General features: G+C 46.8%; 1 protein-coding gene across 1 annotated transcript in view; it reads right to left on the bottom strand.

Annotated features, from left to right (window-relative positions):
- Positions 1 to 9,114: 9,114 nt before the first annotated feature.
- SMPX (small muscle protein X-linked) overlaps positions 9,115 to 21,860 on the bottom strand; it is a 44,575-nt gene continuing 31,829 nt past the window's right edge. Inside the window, exon 5 of the mRNA XM_037513117.2 lies at positions 9,115 to 9,149. The gene's annotated coding sequence lies outside the window, so the exon portion shown is untranslated. The remainder of the gene's footprint in view (positions 9,150 to 21,860) is intronic.

The raw sequence follows: 21,860 nt of genomic DNA, 5'->3' as shown, positions 1-21,860 counted from the left end.
TAAGAGGGTTGCGGGGGAAGCAAGTTTCTCAGGAGAAATCCAAGTTGCCATTAGAAACAGGCCCTGTGCTCCATCAGGGAACCCTGTGTTCAGGTATCATCCAGTACGGAGATTGAGGACGGGCGGAGGAGAGATTTCTGCTGATTGCCAACTAGGGGCTGCGGAGGGCATCTCAAAGGAGTTGGGAAGGCTGGGAGGTGGGAAGTGAATAATGGGATACGCACCATCACGTGGGATGGAAGTATGGAAGATGAGGGTGACAGGTGGTCTGATTTCTTGTGATGAAGGAAGGGAACTTAGGATGCAGTTAAATTAGTCCTAGCGGTCTCGAGACAGGTATTGGCGATGGGGTGTGTGTTGAGGGAGATGAGAGAAGTGGGGGCCTACAGTTGCTCACCTCTTCTCTCCTGCAGCAGAGAAGTGGCCCCACCTCAAAACTCACTCTTGATGCTGCCAGTGAAGATGTGGCAGTCGGAGGAGGAATGAATCAGTACTGTGCGCTAGGTCACCACAGATGACTGTTTCATTTGCCGACGTGGCATGGCTGCCAGAGTGCCACCCTGTAACGCTGCCTTCCATTCCAACTAGGACAAATAATTCATTCCAGAGAATGCCCATGTCCCTAAAGCAATTTGTTGCAAATCATGCCCAGAATGTCAGTTTGTCCAGATCGCAAGTAGTAAATATGGACCCGTCGTTGAAAGGAGGTTGGATGATCCATATAATCACTGGAAGTCCTGGAGAAACAGACTTGGAAAGAGAAGGAAGGAAAGGTGTAAGACAGAGCAGAGAGTCTCTTCAGGATATAGCTCACAGGATCCCATATTCATTTCCCTGGAAGAATAGCCTTTATATTAGTTGAAGTAAGGTTTAGTTGTGAATCATGAAAACCCCCCCAAAAAAGAAAGTTGTTTTGTTTTCCCCCTCAAAAACATAGGCAGTCAAGTCTAGTGTGGTGGTTCTATGAATCCATCAACACGACTTCTTCCTGGTCCAAGATGGCCACTCCGATTCCAGCCGTTGTATTATTAACACTCTTTTGCTCCATGACCTCAGCCAGAATTGAGTCACAGGGCCACCGTGAGCTGCGAAAGGAACGATTGTGCAGCCAGTTCTAATTTAGAGGTCTTATTGCTGACGAAAGGGGGATGGGTATTGGGGGGACACCTAGCTCTCTTTGCCAATCTCCAAGATTCTTTTAACAGTGGCAAAAGTGCCTGCTCCCTTCTCTGTGCTCACGCCACCCCCACATCACCAGGACATGGATGTTACTCAACAGAAAAGACCTGATTGCCACACTTCACTCTCGGGGGTTCTCAGGGCATCCTGTAACGATCCACTCAACCACACGCTTCCATTGCTGATGCTTCCCGTCCCCATTCCTTCTCGATGCTATTACCTCATTTGCCATTTCCACTGCAGAGCCTAGCAGGCTACCAAATCATTGCTATCGATTACACATTATATTCAAGTCCTCTTTCTCTTTCGCTGTTTTTATCAATTTATTCAAGGGTGCTTTCTTATTGAGTTGATACTTAAGCCCCAAGTCATGTACAGTTTTGCAATGATTTACATAAATAAGAGTGACAGGAAGGCTAGGGTGCTTTGGGGCCATTGGAGCTTAACCATAGGGGTATTTCATTGCAGCTATTAGAAGAAAACATGCTGTTTTTACAGAAAAGAGAATGCTGGGTCTGATCAGCTTTTTTCTGGAAACACATTTGAAAAATAAAAACAAATCTTTGTAGTAATAATCTTGTACATTGATTGTCTACGGAGAGCAAGTCACATTAATCATGTAGTGTTATTATATAGAGAGATAAATGTTTATATAGATCTATATTTACTATTGAGAGATCTAGACTTACCTGGCTTTCTCTTTATTTCACTATGTTGAAAATGTAGCTTAGAAGATGTGCACGAAGGAGAATATTTGTGAAATTAATTATAAAATTTTTATTGTTTAATTTTTTTTCATCTTGAGTACTGTTTCAAAATGAGTAAGCACCCTTGTGGAGAAGAACCATCCCAGGTTGCCATCCCGAAGGTGTTCTGCCCCTCGCTCCTTTCTAGTGAGAAATTCCGGGAATGATTCACTTCCTGAGTGAAAGTAGTGATGTAGCCAGTCACATCTTCAGGTGAAATGGTGTCTGTGATCTCCTACATACTCATCAGAACTCTCCCCTCACAGTGTGCGGGCAGAGGGCCTCCACAATGCAGTCTTCTTTCCTCCACTAGTGCTTGGCCCCGGGTTGGAGACTTTTGATTTGGCTGTAGGTTTAGTTTTGCCATCTGTACATAAAAGCCAAAAAGCACCCTATGCCTCACCCATACCCTCTTGGCTCACACATTTCAGCACATGTGACCCAGCTTCCAGCCTGCAAATCACTGCATTCCTTGGGAGGGGGGGGGTGTGGGGGGCTTTCCCTGATCCCTGTACTTTGCCTGCTGGTGCACCAAGCAGCCCTGCAGCAATGAAGGATGGGAGTTGGCACCTAAATACCCTAGCTCCCTCCCTCTGAGCTGGGATCATCTGGGGCGAATACTCTTCAGAATGCCAGCCCTTCCCCTGCGGGAATAAGTTCCAGTTATCCATGGTCATAAGTGGCTCCACAGCTGCCTTCCTGGCCTTACCTCACCTCCCCAGCCCCATACTGGTGTTTCTTTCCTGGTGTCAACTAGCTACCTATACTTGAATCCTTGTCTCAGAGCCGGCTACTGGGGAAAGAAATGAAGACAGAAGCAAGCAAAACAAAAATGCTTATTGATATGCTTATTACCCTGGACATTTGCCTGAATCCGAACTGCAGATGGAGATAGAGAAATCTGCATGATGAGGCATTTAAGTTAAGTCAAATGATTTGAATCGTGACTTAAATCACTAGATACATAGGTTGCTTTTCTATCATTGTTGGCAGTTTTCTCCCTCTAAGATAGCTCTCCATGTACTCATCAAATATGATCCTCAATATTAGCCCTCAGACATACTCATCAGAACTCTCCCCTCACAGTGTGTGGGCAGAGGGCCTCCACAACGCAGTCTTCTTGCCTCCACTAGTGCTTGGCCCTGGGTTGGAGACTTTTGATTTGGCTGCAGGTTTAGTTTTGAAGGCACATGCAGTCATCTTAAGTGATCGGTCCTCTTCCTAATAGAGTAGCCAGGATGTAGATGCAGCAGAATCCGAGTTCAGAGACTGAGCTCTTGGGCGCCCGCAGAACTGCAGCGCTGGCCCCTCAAAGCTGGAAGCAGGAGGGAGGGCGGCTGGGAGCTGCCTGCAGGGCTACGGCTGTGTTAATCTCACCAGAGTAAAGATGGCAAATAAGGGATTAAGAGAGGGCTGGTGCCTGAGTCACCCCAGGGCAGCTCCAGGTCACATGTGCATCAAGACTATGTGACATTTAGATGTCTCCGGTCACCCCAAGCGAGATTATCTTTTAGTCCTTGTTTGGCTTCGCCACATGTACTTGGACGCTCTCCTGCATTCTCCTTCCCCTTCAGAAGAAAATAGATGGTGAGTGTTCGATTGTGCATGAAACAGATAGGCTTCCGCTGCTCAGCCGGACCTTAGAGAAGCCACAGAATTTTCTTCAGTGACCCCCCCCCAGGCTCTAAGAGCAAATGCACTCCCACATCCTCTCTTAAGCTCTCAGTCTCTTTCCTTCCCTCCTCGTCGCCTTTTTCCTTACTACTCTTACGCAACAAGAAAGCTCTGAAGTTTACAAGATGTTCTTTGACGTGTCCTGGTGTATGGAAAGTCCTTTGACACAGGGCCACCTCGCCAATGCCGCCCCAGCTCCCTGCTCTCAGCTACCCACCTGCCTCGTCTTCGAGTCTCCGCAGTGCTCCCAGGTCAATAATCAGGTCAAAGGCAGCAAGCTTCCCGAGTCAGTTGTCCTAAAAATCTGATTCCCTGAGCCACAGCAAATGACTTCAGCTTATTTAGAGGGATCAAAAGTTGGCAAATAACCATGATGTCTGCAGCGGGAGACTGTTACATAATCATCCTTCGGAGGAGACAATGAGGTCACATGTTTGCCTGTCTAATCGTTGATCGGGGACATGTTTGATTGCAGAAAATGTGCTCGCTGGCCCACAACTTAATTACTGAGCGTCTGAGTCAACAAAGCTTTCAGATGTAGGTCTTGGCAAATGATGCATCCGTTAGAGATCATTGCCTCTTTTCAGCCTCTGAGCGCAAGGTCTGGGAGGTGCAGGGGCCAGTGCCGATGCTATTCTCCTGGACCTCTCCCTGAAAACTACGCCAGTTCCTACGGCTTCTTTTCCAGCCTGCCATGGGCAGTATGGTTTATGTCCAGGGCCAAATGGAACGAATGACTACAGGGCGGCTGAGCGCTAATGCCTGTGCATGCGTGCTCGCCCAGGAAATGAATGCCACAGTCATTTTGGTCTATCTGCAGCCAGAGTCCAATTATCCAGATGGGAAGGTTCCAGAGCAACAGAGAGGGGGGGTTCCTTTCCCAACTGGTAAAGAAATGATGTTAGGAAAAGTCTGGGGAGATCAGCAAGCCATAGACAAAATAGGGCCACAGTGTTTAGTCCGTCGGAGGGGGTCTCAGCCGTCAACCAGAATCTGCAGTTTGGAACCAGTGGGTCTCATTAAAGGGTATCCCTCCTGGCTGGTTCCTCCCTCCGCCTTCCCCATCCCTCCCACATGTGTGGTTTGCCCAATTCCATCTCCCGATTCCTCCTCCACCATCCTTATTGGAACCATGATGCTTGGCGAGCACGTCAAGATTTGGAAGTTTCAGGCGGTGGGTTTGTGTGTGTGTGCACTTGCTTGTTTAAGATTTAAGGAGTCTTGGTCTGTGTACTGTCATTGATCACTAGAGACAACTGGTGACGGCTATTTCCTCTTTTCTCTCCAGCAAATTTAAATAAATGCAACATGCCATTTCAAAGAAATTATAATAAAGGTAGATTCATCCAAATGATGTTAGATAAAATGCTAAGCAAAAGCCTTATTTCCCACACTGAGCAGAAATGTCCATGCCCAGACCAGCCCCCTAGAAGTTGAGGTGTCCCCTTTGGCTGCCTTAAATGTTCCTCCCCTCCCACTGAATGCAGGAAAACTCAGCTGGGTGTGGAGGGTAAGTATAGCCTGAACCCAAGAAGATTTGTTTGTGGCCAGAGCAGGAAGACATAGTATAAAACCAAATAAGGGATCAGGGGAAAAAAATTTTTAAAAAAATTAACAGGCAACTATAAATCAGAGACATTCTGTGGGGGAAGGGAGGGAGAGGGATCAAAACAGGGGAGGGCAGAGCACAAGGGACTGTGGAGATGGTGCACGGGTGAAGTGGTGGTGGGAATTCTACGGGGACTACACCTGAGAGGAGACAGCAAACATTGTACAAAAATGAACAATGATGTAAAATATATATACATAAATTTAAATTTTTAAAAAAGCAGAACAAAGCTATAAATAAGCATGAATCCTTCCCTGGTTTTTGCCTAAAGCCTGCCATTAGCTGTAAAGAAGTTTCCTTATGTGAGCAGGCGGGTTGTAGGCTTGTGTGTTCCAAAAGGCTTCTGAGCAGAAATTCCTCCGGGACCCTGTTTGTCTGTTGCACCACAGTCACATGAGCCACACTAAGGAGCTGTAATGGATCCCAAAGAACCCTAGGGTCTGGGTCGTGTTTCAAGACCATCACACAAGGGTCACATCCTGACTGGGCCTCCGGCCCTATCACTGCCCAACTCACCAGAAGATTTGAAAAGTTGAAGATTGCAGACCCCCTTTGGCTTTGCCCCTCATCTGCAGGCATTTGGGGTGGGGGATGGGGAAGCCCCTCCCCTCCCCCTCTGCATCTTGAATGTACCCGCACTGAACCTGGGGAGAGCTGGTCATAAAAACAAGCCTTGTTATCTGTTTGTGTGGTCTCACCACTGAGTTATTTTGCACAGAAGTCAAATGTTATGGGAGTTATTTTTCTCCTTTAATGAGCAAGCACAGGGTTGAAGGATTTGAGGCCAAGTGCATCCTAGAATCTGAAAATGATTTCTTAATTGAAGTTGTTTTTCTTTCTCTGAAGAACACCTTTAGGTGATGGCGTGCGGCTGTAATCTTATTTTACAGCTGAATCCCTTTTATAATCAGCATATATATATATTTTTGACAGTGTGATTTGCCTTCAGTGCAGGATCATTTGCTTAGAGAAAAAAAAATGAACTCAATCTATGAGCTCTGAAGGTCTTGGTCCAGCAACATGCCAGCAGGTCGAATTCTCCCCTGCCGGTTGCCCTGTGCACGGTTGTTGACTGACTACACGATCTGGTCTGAACGTTATGACAATATATCCTCTCCTTTAGAAAAGCACAGAAATGTCTTTAACGGTATGTGAAGCAAAGAACTGGCTGTGGGCCACAGTGATACAGACATCGAGCAGCAGGTTAAATTCCCAAGAGAGCATCAATTACCAAGTTAAATGCAGTTTCTATTTCTAGCTAGATTGCCAAAGAATGGGATAATGCCACACGCTTTCAAAGGGAACTAGTTTTAATTGATCACCCTATAGTCCTTAAGTCCAAATGAGCCCCATTCTGATTCCCCTTGAGCCTTTTCCTGACTTATCTTGGAGGGGGACCCCTAATTCCAAATCAATCTAAAAATGTGGGCGAAGAGGCTTCAGTGGATTGTAGAGTCAAATGAGCGGCACTCTTTGTATGGACCTAATCACAACGGGAGGCTTTCGTAAATTCTCTAACTGCTCTAGTTAAAACTGAGGATGTATTTAGGAAATTATCATCCCCCATGCCCTGGGCCTAACTTTTAAAATTCTACTGTGTCATGCAGCTACTCAGGAAGTAACCTTGGAAGCAAAGCTAATTACCTTCCAGTCTATGCTCTTGACATGGAAATCTTGTAAAAAAAAAAAAAAATGCGTGAGTGAGAAGATTCTTGAGGGCCTGGCTTGTTCTAGATGGCGTGTGCACTAAAGGGACAAGTTTTTCAAGTGTCCCACATAGTCCTGACCCGGTGGGCCTTCTCCCTTCACTCAGCCTCTACACAGTATGGGGGAGTCCCACACCAGGGAGGTGAGGTGGGAGAGGTGGTTGGTGGGGGCACTGTTTTAAGTAAGGTGATTACCTAGGTGAATGTGCTATGTTCCAGCACAGGTGCTCTGTGCCCAGAGACACCCCCTGCCCACCCCCCAGCAGAGTATCCGAGGGCGGTGCCATTTCCAGCACTTGCACTAAAAACTGGCCACCATACCCTGTGCTCTAATAACCCAAACCAGTGTCGTACCTTGTCCCTGCAAAGCTGCATAGTGGTTGGTTGGTGGCAGACCTGTAAGGTAACTGTTGACTGTTTCAATGTGATATATGGGTTTTTAAAGAGCCATTTAGCATGAAATGTAAATTTTTTTTAAATCATAACCTCATTGAAAATAATCTGTCTTTTCTTATATTAAATATGTTGTCCAACTAATGATAATATAGAACTTGTTAAATTTCCTTTACCCTGAATTTGAACCTGATCAAGATAAAATATATATAAATTTAAAACCAAAAAATCCACTGAATGTATCTAATGATTCTGGTCTGTATTATGCTGCAAATTTGACATGGGAAGCTGCATTACAGCATGAACGCAGTTTTTACAACATTAAACTAGATTTTAATTTTGAAACTGAACAGGGATCATTTATATATAAATAAAGGGAGCACAGGTAAATCCCATCAACTACCCAACCACCCTAATTAGGAAGGGGTGCAGTGGCTTGGGCAACACCACCCCGTATTATTTGGGACCTGCTCTGCAGACAGGTGACTAGGGGGGCATATCCTGTTCTCATTGCTCCTCCTGGCCCATATGTCGCTGTTCGCCTTTATCACCAGGCTAAGCCACCCCCATCGAGACGTCTGGGACTCACCAGCTAGATGGGCCCCCCTTCAGGAAAACCTAAACTCATCAGGCACCTCTGAATGTGCAGTGTCTCATGTGTGCAACAATGGTCCTGCTTTTGGAAGCCAATCTCTACCAAACAGAAGAGCCAAGGACTCCCTTATGCTTGGGGGTGGGGGGTTTAGAAGTACATCTGATTTTCTTTTTTAATGACTGCCCTGAAGCAAAGGTAAAATTCATGGTGTTGGTGTCTCGGTCTACCAGGTTGGCAACACACTTGCCTATAAGGCAGTGTGGTCTTGAGAACCTGGTCCTTCGAATCTTCATATTGTGCAGTTCCCCGGGGAACCTTGGGCAAGATTAAGATTCCAGAGGGTCCTGGGTTGATGCTTTTTGCTTATGATCCTGTTGGCCATTGTTTGAGTTTCCTAGATGCCCTCCATCTTAGCAGAAGGGGACACATTTCCTCTGTCTTTAGGCAGCTCGGACTGGTCTGCCCCTCTCTTTGGTTCTCATTGCTCAGTTTCATTTTATTGTGTCTTGTAATGAACTCTATTCTTTCTGGGTGGAGGGAATTTCTGAGCCCGTATGGAAGAAAAATACACTCACCATGAAGGCCCTCCTTGGAGGAGGAATATCAGCGATACCTACTTTCTCTGGCAATATTTCACATTATTTGCAACTAATCAGCCATGGTTTTGTCCAGGGCACCCAATAATTCAGAATGAGAAGCCTCCACGTGGGCAATGTGAGATTTCACTGGCTTTCATATCTCATTTCTCTCCATGTAGGGGAACGTGTAGCTATCTGAAGATAGGAAAATTAATTTAGTCTAGATTCACATTTTACATTTACTCAGACATCTATCTGAACTCATAAAAAGTTTATTGACATAAGTTAGAAGGTGAAGAACTAAAATACATTTCAAATATTGACCAAAATAGTGTGGGAAGTAGCTTAGAGAACATTCCATCAAAATCGTTGTTATACATGCTTGCCCTATCCGTTTCCTTACACTCATATCCCTCCTCCATATCACACTTTCCAACTGGTGAATTCTTGAGCTGATTTGTTCTGCAAGGTACCAAACACGAGGATCAGTTAGAGTAAGAAATGAAACCAACTAGAAGGAAGAGATATAAATGTACAAACAGATCTTTCTGCCAGTCTCAGGCACTCAACATTCAGTAGCTTCATAATCTACATACAAATATATAAAAATTTTAGTGAGCTATTTTCATTTGAATCCATTCTTTTCCTCTTCAATTCTTCACATCAAGCCTGCAAAAGAAAAATGAAAGAGACCATTAGTGGTTTTTATGAGATATTTTTAGGGACTACTTGTAAATCAGTATGATACGTACAAGTCATTTTCACATGGAAACTTCTCTGGATTCCATGAATGTAAAGTGGACTATGAGTAGAAGATGTAACCATCAACTTTGGCTCTGGTGATTTAAGTAATTCCAAACTAAATAAATATGGCTTCCTTCTAAGGTATTAACGTTTAATACTAACCTTATGATTTACAACTTGATTTACAAGTTGTAAGACCTTTGGTATCTGTGGTAAATTTGCATTCATGGCTCCACTTCCCTCCTCTCCTGTGTCCATCCCCACTGCCATTGTGGGGAGCATATGATTCCTCCTGTCTGGATTTGGCCACATGACTTGGCTTCGGGCAACAGAATGGAGCAGAAGCGATGGTTATGCTGGTTCTGAAGCTAAGCCTAGGTTTCCAGGGAGTACACCTGGGTTTACTCTCTTGCACCTTTGCCATTGCCATAGGCAAGGCATACCCAAACTCACCTACTGATGCCGGGAGAAGCATGAGGTGCTCGTGGGGCAGAGCCACCCAGCTAACCAGCCCAGGGAGGCCCCATCTAGAGCAGAGCCTCGGCTAACGCAGATGGTTAAGTGAGCCCAGCCTAGATCAGCGGAGCCCAAACACGTGAGCCAGAATAAGAAATGATTTTGCTTAAAGACACTGCCTTTGGGGATGGTTTGTTACGCAGGAATAGCTAATTGATTGTGGTGCCATTTCTTTTAAAAGGACTTATACAGCAGAGATCACTGAACATTATTTACGTATTTTTGTCCATTATTCTTTAGTGGCGTTCCTTGCGTGTTTTACTTAAGTGAATGGACTGACTTTTCGAAGAAATAGAAGGCTCACATTTTCTCTTAAGTAATGGCTGAAGAAAGAAAACTCCACAGACAAGGGGCCCCTCGCCCTTGCTATTCAGATACTGTGGCTTGGCTCTCCTCGTCTCCCTCTGCCACAACCACCTCCTCGTTGCTGTCCTCCACTTTAGAGGCTGGTGGGCAGATACTCTTATGGGTAGGGGTAGCCATGTGACCCAGTTCTGGCCAAGGAACCCCAAGAAGAATTCTGCAACAGAGGTTTCCAGAAAGGTTTGCTTTCCTGCATCTTCCTTTCTGTTGCAAAGCCCATGGTGTCAGCCTTTATAGCGTTGCTGTCGTGCGTTTGTGTTACACTCATTGTGTTAAACCTCAGTGAAACACATAGAGGTTTGAAAAGCCAAGTGAGTAGCTCAAAGTCTCACCACTGCTCCACAGAAAAGCTAGGGTTTCAACCCTGGTGTCCGGACTGTGGGGCTCTTTCCACTCCAGCAACAGGGAAGGTTTGAATGGATTTTGAACCAGAGAGACCGGTAGGAAGGCCTTAATGACTGCGAAACTGAGAACACTGTCAACAGCAGTCCACATAGACTCGCCTATTTCTCTAGCATTTTTTAAAAAAAATGGACTCTCTGTCTGTACCAGTCACCAAGAGGAAGCAAGATACTACCTCCTTCCCAGAGCAGGACTTCCAGGCGAAATGGATTTTGCTGCCCAGCAACTTCCCAGCCACACCTCGGCCCACCATGCTGGTCCTCTCTGCGCACCTCCCTCACACACGCGGCTCTCTGAGTTTGCCCCACACGTTTGCTCCTGCTACGTGCCGGGGGCCTTCAGGCCTCTCCCGCTTTGCTGATGACTTTGGACTAAAGTCTTCCCACCCCACCGCCCCCCTAGCAGGCTGCACGGTAAGTGTTTGCCTATAGGCAGCTTCCAGCTCCTCTCCCACCACAGCTGCCCGGCCAGTAGGCCGTGACCTTGGGAAAGGTCAAACACGCCCCGCTCACATTCACACCCCATTGCCTCTCATGGCACCTGACTCGTAGCAGAGGCCTGAGGATTGAGGAGTTGGGCCCCCAGAGAAGTGGATACAGGACAAGGGGAGTTGGAGTTGCAGCCAGTTCGAGGCAGGTGAAACGAGTGAGCGGCCACAGATGCAGCGCCCAGGAGTGCTGATTTGATGTGCTGGGTCTCTCCTGTACTGGGTCTGCCCCAGGCCCACCCCCCCACAGCCCCCTCTTGGCCATGTACTGCTGTGGTCCCTGTCCTGGTGACATACGGCCAGTCTCACTGGCGAAATGAGAGACCCATGACAAGCTGACCTTGAAGCTGAGACATTCCTTGGGCTTCTCAGAACAGCATGGAAGGGGTGATGATTCATAGCAAATTGTCACTGAAGCCTGTTCTATGAGGTGTGATTTCTGTCCGAGAAGAGTCCAGACTGTGAAGCACCATCTGCAGCCTGCGTTCTGTGACAGGCTTGTTGTGGACTTTGATCACAAGGTGCTGTCCCCGGAGAAAATGGGGCCAGGCCGAGAACTATAGGCTGAGCCATTGGCAATGACCTCCAGTGACTGAAAGCCCCACGAGCCCCCTCATGACTAGGTTCGCCCATGGACCTTTCTGACTCTGAGCTGCTTTGGAAACACAAGGAAACCTTATCTATCCACTTTGCTCAGACCACTGCGGCTACTGATGTGGCCATCTTAGAAAAGTCACTGCATGGAATTCTTGATAAGCCCTAACCCAAGGGGAACTGCACTCTTTCCCTTTACTCACTGCTCCTTGAGCCAAGGGCAACTTGGGAAACTGATTGAGAAGGGGGAGACTGTGCCATTGGCCTGTGTTTCACGTGGAGGCAGAGAAGCAGCTGATGGTGATGGTGTGGATTTTGAGCGCCTGCTGTGTGCCAGGCACACCACCACTGATTTTACAATGACCTTGTTCACTCTACAAAGTGAACCTGATTCGGGGCCTCCCTGGTGGCGCAAGGCATTAAGACGCAGCGCTATGAAGCTATCCACAGCCACTGCTGCTAGAGTTCGATCCCCGGCCAGGGAGCTGCCCACATGGCACAGTAGACCTCTCCTGACGTGACTGCTGCTCCCCTCGGCAGTGTATTTCAGTAGCCTGTTCTGCTCCTCACTCTGTCTCTGGTGAATCCTCTTACCACCCCCCTTCTCCCGCCTGCACCCCAGCTCTTGTATGCATAAATAAACAAATCTAAAAAAAAAAAAAAAAGTGAAACTGATTCTTCCAGCCAGGAGGCCACATGCAGACCAGAGGAGCCTCCGCAGTGTTTCTGTAAGACACCCTCTCCCTCCTGGGTGCAACTATAATCCAAGAAGGTCCAGCAACACAGGACACTGCTTATGGCCAGAGGCCCAGAGTCCATCCTCGGTCTTGTAGGACTTGTGTTCTCAGGATGCCCGTATGGATTGTTTTTGTGGGGGTTTTTTTGGGGGGGAGGGGGTTGTTTTGTTGTGTTTTCTTTGAGGTAACATTAGTTGACAACTCCGCATGTGATTCAGAGCTATAGGCTCAACTCCTCTTCAGATGTATGTTGCCACACACCCGCCACCCACAGTCCACCGGGCCCTCTTCCCGCTTTGCTTCCACCCGCCCTGTCTGGGAGCCTCAGTTCTACAGTTCAGACTTCTAGGGTTTGTTTCTGATTTAGTTTTGTTTGACCCTTTGTTCTGTTTCACCACATATAGGTGAACCATCCAGTGTTTGTCTGTGTCCCTCCGACTTATCTCTCTTTGCATAATCCCCTCCACCTTCACCCGTGTTGTCAGGCTGCCCCTGTGTTCCCAGAATCCAGGAATCCAGCAACCTGGGACAGAGCTCAAATTCAGAAACGGGAACACCAGGAAGGGCTCCAGAGCTAGAAGTGCCCCTGATGTAAAGTACACTTGTTTGTGGGGCTGTTGGAATGCAAGTGTGTTGGGTGGGATCTGGGCCACATGGCTTTGCTGCCTGGGCAGCAGCTGTCAGCTCTTCTCCTGTGTCTTGCTGTCCTGCGTTTTGAGAACTATGGGAAATGTGAGGCATCCTGCCCAAAAGTCACTCTCAGCTGCACACCTTTTGTACCCAAATCAAACAACACACTTTTAGCGCCCAACTTCGGTTTACATGTCGGAGAGGCACAGCTTGGCTGGCACAGGGGTGATACACCGAGTGTCTCTCTTGTGTCACCCCAAGTCCAGGCTGAGGAGCATGTGATGTTTACACCTCGCCATGACCCATTTATAGCTGTGTTACTCATAGTCGCCGCAGCCCCACAGGCATCATTTAGGAAATGGAGTCCACTCAACACTTCTCTGCATTTGTTCCTTTAACCAGACACTCAGGGTGGTGCCGTGATCACCTCCGCTGTGTGGTGCTAAATCACAGAACCATAAACACAGCAACACTCAGAAGCAGTCAGGAGACAGGCCGTGCCTCAGCTTACCTCCAGCTCCATACACACGGCTGACCGTGCACTCAGAGCAAACTGCTTGAAGCTCTGGAGTTGGCTAGAGGGCATCAAGATAAGAAAAAATGCTGGCACCTGTGGCATCGTCTAGAGCCTATGTTCACACATGATGCCCGACATTCACCCAGGGCTCCGGCACTACCTCACGCACGCAGGTCAGGGAGCCTGGACGTGCGCAGTCTGCGAACCGCCGGGACATGCATGCCCAGAACTCTCTCCTTTCCCCCAAACGACCACCGAGTAAATGAAAGAAACAAAACTCTAAGTAAAGACTTGAGAAATTTGTTTCTGAAACTATAACACTTTCACCCAAATTGACTTTTTTGTATCACGAAACGTTCGGTGGATGACGTGAACTCCGAAATGTTTCCAGCAATAATTAGGACAGTAAGGTGAGAAGGGCGCCAGCAGCAGAATTGTTTTTTAAAGTCTGCACCTGGAATCAAATTCGTGAAGTGTTCGTGCTGGATGTGGAGCATCTGAGTGACCTTCAAGAAAAGGCAAATGGCAAGTCCAGCTCAAATAAGTGGAAGGGGGTTTTTAAATCCTCTTGCACTGAGAGTTTGTTGTATTGGCTATTGAGGCGTGGAGCGGGGGCTGGCACTTAAGACAACACTGAATTTGTTTGGAGACGTGATGGAGCAAGGGGCATGATCCAACACTACCCTTCATCCCCTCGAGCACAGAGCTCCCAGTTTCTAAAGTGAAACTTGCCAGAAAAGCACTCACCCCAGACCTTCCTGGCAAAGCAGAGCTCAGTAACACGGAGAGGTAGACGGAGTGATAAGACGGCTGTCTTACAAGCAAGCTTAAAAACCAGCCCTTGAGCGCTGGCTACAGACCTGAAGCACCAAGGGGATTGGGGTTGGAGAAGGAAGCAAGAACAGTGGGGGCAGGGAGCACAGTGGACCATGGTAGTGGACAATGCATGACTTGCTGGTGGGTATACTAGGGTGGTAATACCTGATGGCAGTTTCCAAATATTACCTCAATTAAAAATAAATAAATTATGTTTTTAAAAAAGACTGCAGTCTCAGCCAAGAGGTTCCCAGAGTCTCCAAAGATGGTGAAGCCCTTCTGTGTTGTTTAGGCCTGAGCAGAGGAGTCTAGAGACAATGATGTTGACTCAGAAATACCCAGCATCCTCTCATCTGGCAACAGTCTGTGGCAGCCAGGGGTTCTGGAATATCCACGTGGAATTTTTTGATAGAAAGGTAACAGAATCTATGAAATAAACATAGGCCTCCCTGTCTGTCTCCAGTAAGGTATCCCAGGCTGCACATCGTCCTAGAGGTAACCTCGGGGCTGATGAACCTTTGTGGGTTTTGGGGAACAGTGATGGGTGTCAGTGTTCCAAAGACTCAGTAGTCAATTTTTGCCTGATGGAGCATCAGGCAAAAATATAACTATAAAGCCTTATAATCTTGAAAAACGGTAAAACTGTTGTCAAAGATGAATGGAACTCGAATTTAGTATTTCTCCTCACTTTAGAAATCAGGAAATTTCTAACCCCAAAGGGGTTGAGTCACTTGCCCAAGGTCCCACAGCTAGTTAAGGCTTCTCTATGAACTGGGAGACATTCACTAGCACTGTAGCCAGGAAGGCAAGATGGGAAGAACCAAAAACTGGTAGTCTGAGCCAGTGAATGCAGTCCCAGAGGGTAATGGAAAGCCAGTGAAGGTTTTTCAACAGCACAGTGACATTATCACTTCAGCGCTTTTCTCTTTTTGGAAAGATCTGTTGACTGCAGGGCTCTAGCAAATAAGGACAAGTGAGAAAAGGTTTTGAAGAGTGCTGTGCATGGGCCGTTAATGCTCCATTTGTTCAGGAGGTCACCTGTGTGACAGCCACGAAAATGGCAGGTGAATGGAGTTTGTAAAGCTTCTTTCCAGGTGAAGCAAGGGGTCGAACCTACCAGAAAGTCATAGCACTTGTCCAAGGGTTCTTGCCTGAGGACTGAGAAAGGAGGCCCTTCCCATTAACAAAGGCTCAGGGGCTCCTCACTGAAATATTTCTGCTCCAGATCCCAGGCTTCCATCAAGGGCTGAGGAAAATTCCCACAGGCCTCACAAGCATTACTTAGAGAACAAAACACAAGACAAATCATAAATGACCCCTGAATGCTGGGCAGGCACTGGGAATTCATACTGAGCTCTCACCTGTCAGTCTGAAGTATCTTGTGAGCTAGAAGGAATCTGAGTTTAAATAAAGTAGAAATGGACAGTTTCTCCAATCCCAAGGCTTACTTTATAGAACAGGGGAAATAAGCCTTGGGAGGGAGAGAAATTTGTTCCTAACGATTCGCCCATTAACAAAACCCTGCTATATATGGAACTCAGGAGAGAGGGCAGCTTGTCAGAGGGCAAAGGAGCGGGCCCATTAGAAACAGGTCAGGCGGGGTCACTGTGTCTCCTGACAAGTTTGGTTGATCAGAGATGACAGGCCTTGCTGTTTCTTCACTAATCAAAAAGGGGGAGGGAATAAACAAGAGGTTTGTTCCTTCTTGTTTTCTTTCTTAGAAGATGACTCTTTCAAAGAGGATCCTAAAAGTAAAGAACTGTTAATATTTATCACAGTTTGAGCTCTGTGCTTAAAAGTCTGTGTGTGGGTGTCTGCGAGGGGTGTTCATGTGTGTTTTCAGAAACATAAGTTTTTACAGAAAAAAAATTGTGTGCTTCTCCTAGGGGCGTCCCTGAGGCTCGGTTGGTCTTTCATCTGGGGTTAATGAAACAGCAACTCCTGAGGAGGGGGTCCTTTTCAGTGGTTGGATTTTTGGTGGCACTCTCTGCTTTATTCTTGTTTTTGTTTTTGCCCTCAGAAGTCAGAAGGGAGAGCAAGAAAACTATCACAATGTGGGAACAAGGCAAGGAGAGGGAACAGTGAGCAGAAGCTAAAATTTACCCCACCAACACTGGATTTCAGCTCCTTCCGGATTTGTCATCCCTAAAAGATTCTGCTCTCTTGGCGCACCCTCTCCCTGATGACTCACAGAAATGAAGAAAAACCTTCCCCGAGTGCTCGGGGTATGCAATTTGCTTACATGTGTCAGGTTTATAAAGCATCAGGGAAACCGACTTCACATTTGAAAATTATCTTTCTACTCTCCCCGAAGATAAACAGTATTTGGTGTTTTAGATAAATGCCAGAAATTGTGGGTCATGAGGATCCTCAGGGTTGAAAGAAAAGCAAATACTGAAATGTGAGGATGTGCAACTTTGGGCCAACCTCACTTCTATGACAGGCGATTTTATCCTGTGTGAAAAGACAGGCTAGGCCGCGACGGTAGGCCACTTTCCAGGCGGCCTTTCCTCCCGGTATCTGGGCCCTTGTGTGGTCTGCTCCAACGCTGAGTAGGGCTGACTTGCATGATCAAGAGCCTATTACGAAGGTGACAGTGTGTGTTCCCCAGCTAGCTGTTAAAAGCCATTGAAGCTTCTGCCTTGCTCTCTTTTGAGTCAGTGGCTGTGGGGGAAGCCAGCTGCCACACGGAGACTCACCCTTGGAGGCACTATTATAAGCATTAATCGTTGTTGCTTCATTGATGCTTCACAAGGAAATCTGACCAAGTGGCTAACTGTTCCTTGGATACTGGCTATAAAACCATGGACCAGGTATTGGATAGCTCGGGAGTTTTGCAAGTTCAGACCTAAACAACCTAGATCGATGCCCCTAGGTCAGTGGTTCTCAAACTGTGCTCCCCCAACGACAGCAGCAGAAATCCCTGGGAACTTGTTGGAAATGCAGATTCTCAGGCCCACCCCTGACCTACTGAGTCAGGAACTCTAGGGGTGGTACCTAGCAATTTAAGTTTCAGCAAGCCCTCCAGCTGGCTCTGATACAAGTGAAAGTTCGAGAACCATTACTCTAGGTCTTAAGTTGCCACAGCCCACAGGATGCTGTCCTTGGTGCTGCCTTATCCCCATGGTCCTCAAGCTCTCAGTTAAAGATAGGAAGGTGCTTCCTTCTCATACTAGCAGATCGGACATGCAAAGCCATCCTGGAGGAATAACTACACTACTAGATGTTGGAATGTGGCCCCCAAATCATCTAAGTTGGTGGGAAATGCCAGCCGAAATTCAGTTATTTTGCTGTTAAATACAGATAGCTTTATTTTATTTTATTTTATTTTGTGTGTGTGTTGGGGGGGGGACCCTTGCTGGTGACCGGGGAATGAACCAGCACTGCAGAGGCTGCGTGCAGCCTCGCAGCCCAGCGTTCAACCGCTGCGCCACCAGGGGAGGCCCCAGATAGCTTTATTTTTACCTAACACTAGTTGCTAACTCAAGTTTCTTGGCAGTTCAACTCCCACATGTGTAGTGACGTCAGCAGTGATGCGGGTTTCCAGGCAGCAGGTTCCAGTGAGCACCACACCCAAGACCAGAGTTCGGCAGGGGGAGGGCGTGATTCCAGAGCCAGAACCCTGCCTGCTGCCTCCCGGGGTCTCCTGTTATCACCTAGTGAGAAAAGATGCCACCCAGGAAGGGAAGATGAGTCTGAAGTTGGTTACAAAGGGTTGACGGTGGGATGGTGAGGAGAGTCTGGATCATTCTAATGAAGTTGCCTTTGCCATCTGTGTTGGTCTCCAAGCATCATCAGCTCTTTTGTCTTTACTGGGCCATGAGCTCTTCTCATGCACTGGTAGTCCCTGCCAGCCAGGGGGCCTGAGACCAGCTGGGCTGTGGTGCAGCCTGCCCCTGGCAGTACAAGCCAGTCTATAATTGGCCAGTAATTGGATTGGATTGAGCTCAGAATGCCTCCCAGGCTCTCTCTCCCCTGACAGAGAACCAGCAGTAAACTTCATATATGGTTCTGCAGGGAGCCCAGGTCACAGTTTCTTGACTGTTGGTGATGCTGGAGGGCTTTCCAGAAGAGTTGGCCTTTAGGACGATGATTAGGGGGCATCTTGAAGTGAAGTTTTCTCCAGAACCACAAAGACCAACTGGTCTTTCTGAAGTTAAGACATTTCAACCTGATTTTCAAATCCTGGATCTAATTTATATGTATGTGTGTGTGTTGTATGTTTATATATGTACCAAGGCTACAGTTTTATTTTTTAGAAGTAAAGAGCAAAAAAAAAAAAAAAAAAAAAAACAGGGGGTCTCCCTGGTAGCACAAGGGGTTAAGTCTCAGCACTATGAAGCTTATGAAGCTATCAGCAGCCTCTGCAGCACAAGTTCGATCCCCGGTCAGGGAGCTGACCCACATGGTACAGCAGACCTCTCCTGTCTCGCCTGCTGTTCCCCTCAGCAGTGTATTTCAGTGGATCCGCCTGTTCTGCTCCCTGCTCTGTCTCTGGTGAATCCTCTTACCCCTTGCTCCTCCGGCCTACACCCCAGTTCTTGTATGTATAAATAATTTTTTTAAAAAAAGAGCAAAAAAAAAAAAAAACCAGTAGAGGTGAAAATTGAGAGAGCACATTTCCTTTTAAATATGTCTGCAAATAGACGTGGGAAGATGAGTCCTGGCCATCATTTTTGTCCGTAAAAGTAGCCCTCCTGGGCACAGCAAAGCAGTTAGCAGTTCCCTTCTGGCCCATGACATGGGTGGTGACTAACTCTTCGGTGCCTGCAGACTTCACAGTGATCCCACTTTTCTGATTAAAAGTAATCACACCCATTTTCTACAAATGGACCAGACCAGCCTAAGTTAATAATCTGTCTTCAAATGAACATTCTCTGGCCGGGTATGACAATACATCGTGCAACTCTCTATCTTGTGTGAAGTCAGAAATCAGTAAGAATGAACTGCAATTTTGGTTTCTGCCCTACCTGCCTCAAGGAGATGTTGCAAGCATTCAAAGAGAAGATGGCCATGGACGCACTTTGATTTGATTCTTAAAATCAGCTGCGTCGTCTTGTTCATTTTATTGTACTATTAGCCTCTAGTCAAATGACATGACTTTGTTTTTGCCATAAAACTCCAAATAATCCTCTGCTTCCTCATTGCCTGGCTTGTGATGCCCCCTTCACTGGCCATTTCAGTCTCCAGGCTGCCCTGTTATTTGGCACCTGGATTTATTGTTGGCTGTCTACCTGTTTCATTCTTATTGCAAAGTAGACATTGCTTAATTAGCAAATTAAATATCAGAAAGAGGGAGAAAGCACATTTAGAGAGTAATAATAGTTGGAAATTAGATGTGGATCAGGCACAAGCCTGGATAAAATGTCATAGAGGAGATACCAGGGTACTTCTGGATGTTTCTAACCACCTGGTCTTGTTTTAGTTTCTGGACAGACTCCACTAGTATGGCGGCGTGTAGGAAAGCTTACTAAAAAGATGACATGCCTCTTTTTGACCATCATGTCCAATCAAAATGCTCAGTAAAATAGCGTCTGAAATGTATTGTTTTACTTTCCCTTGATAGAGCAGCTTGACAGTCCAAATATTTCTGAAACTGATTTTCTTCAGAGAACAATCAGAAACTACAAATGATGCATTTACTAGTCAAAAATGGCAGCGTGGGGGTGGGGTGGGGTGGGGTGCCTTGAAGTCTTCAAAACAAAATGAAAGTGTTCAAGTGAAATGTTTGAAATTTTGCTGGCTCCAGACAAGAGCTTTGGAAACAGAAGCTGCTGCGAGTTTTGAAAAATGGAACTGCAATGCCTCCTCCAGGAGAAAGAAGACACTTGCAGGTTAGAGACCATCTCACTAACTGGCTGGGATGATTCAAGGTGGGTGGCGACTAAGAAGGCGATCTCCCAGATGCTGACAAGGGCTCCGTCAGCTCCTGTTGGTCACAGACAATTAATGGGTTTTCATTTTCAGTAAGCTTTTTTCATGCTCCCTGGGGAAAAACACAGAGCAACTCTTTAGAGTGTATCTCATTTAAATACCAATCAAGCAAGTCTTGCCCCTGGAAAAAAGAGGCAGAGACACAGGCATGGGTGCGCTGTGGGAACAGCAAAAGGAATGAAGGCTTCCTGGATGCCAGTTGTGCCCAGTGCCCCAGATGAGTCCACTCACTACCTCTGTTGTTCCCTTTCAAGCTTGGCATTATCATTCCTATTTACACGTGTGGCTCAGTGTGGTCAGGAACTTGCCCAAGGCCACAGAATTGCTGGAAGTGAGGTGCAGACATGTGCCACTCCATCTAGCATGTCCCGTCTCCAGTGCCTTAAATTAAATCCTTCCCGTTGAGAACATGTTATCATTCATCACAGCTGCTGCTGTGCTGAGACACTTGTACACTATGAAATTCAGCATTTCTCCACCTCGGCACAATTGACAGTTCTCATGCCACACCTGTGGCACGTTTACAGCTTCCCTGCCCTCTACCCACTAGAGGCCAGCAGTACCTACTCCTGAGGTGTGACAACCATGGTCTCCTAATGCTGCTAAATGTCCCTTAGGGTGGGAGCAAAATTGTCCCCGTGAGGTTTGTGGTTTTCTTATTTTTCACAGAACTTCAGAACACAGTATGCCCAATGACAGGCCAAGGGAACAGCCATGCCAGGGCATCAGGCTCTGCGTGAGTCACTGTGACCGTAGATGCTCTTCACCCTTCTTTAATAAGTTTTCCGACATCCTATCTGGAATCTTCCTTTGCTACCTATATTCAAGTCCTGGGTTTCGTTTCTTCTTCATTCTTGCTGCAGCTGTTATATGCTGTCTCCTCTCACATCCTTTCCCAACTGCACCATGAGCTTGGCAAGGGACTTGTCTTGTATTTCCTGCCCAAAGTAGCAGCGCCTGGTACACAGTAGGTGCACAGATGTTCACTTACTAACTGAGTGGATTTATTCCAGTACCCATTGAAATCTAGCTGATGCTGCTATCTTGCATTACAAAGAAAAAGGTTAATTCAGTCACTGTAAATTCTAAGTAGCCCAAGTACAAAATGATTAGGAAATGAAGATTAATTGAGTCTGAGTAATTGGATATTTGAACACTCAGAATTTAATAAACCACTTGGTAAGTCTTCAGGAGTGAATTGTTGCCTCCAAAACTAAAGGGCAGCCATAATTCCCATCATTTTGTGTCCAAAATTGGGGGTCAGGCAGAGCTCAGCACTGAACTGCCTATTACTTGTTAACTATTCAGCTCTGCCCGCCACATGTCAGGGCAGGTTCTCGGAGGGGCAGGCAGTGCCACTGTGGTTTCTACAGAAGGCATCCTGTGTCCGCCAGCCAGTAGGACATGCTTGTTCCTTACTGTTTGCCCAGCAATCAAGACGAACTGTTCTGCGCAGCCTTTGTGCGACCTGCCTGGATGAAAGCCACTCCTCCGATGTGCCGACTGCTTAATAGAAGTTTCCCTCTTGAGAAGCCAGCCGACCTACCCTGCCTGGGATTCAGGCAGCCGCCATCTTGCCATCTGCACAGAGCCCTAAGGCAGAAGGTGTAGAATGATCGGTGCCCAGGCAGGGAGCAGTA

Source organism: Talpa occidentalis, unplaced genomic scaffold (genome assembly GCF_014898055.3).
Source record: "Talpa occidentalis isolate TD23 unplaced genomic scaffold, MPIMG_talOcc4v2.1 talOcc4.15, whole genome shotgun sequence".
Taxonomy (NCBI): domain Eukaryota; kingdom Metazoa; phylum Chordata; class Mammalia; order Eulipotyphla; family Talpidae; genus Talpa; species Talpa occidentalis.
This window is presented reverse-complemented; position numbering and strand designations above follow the sequence as displayed.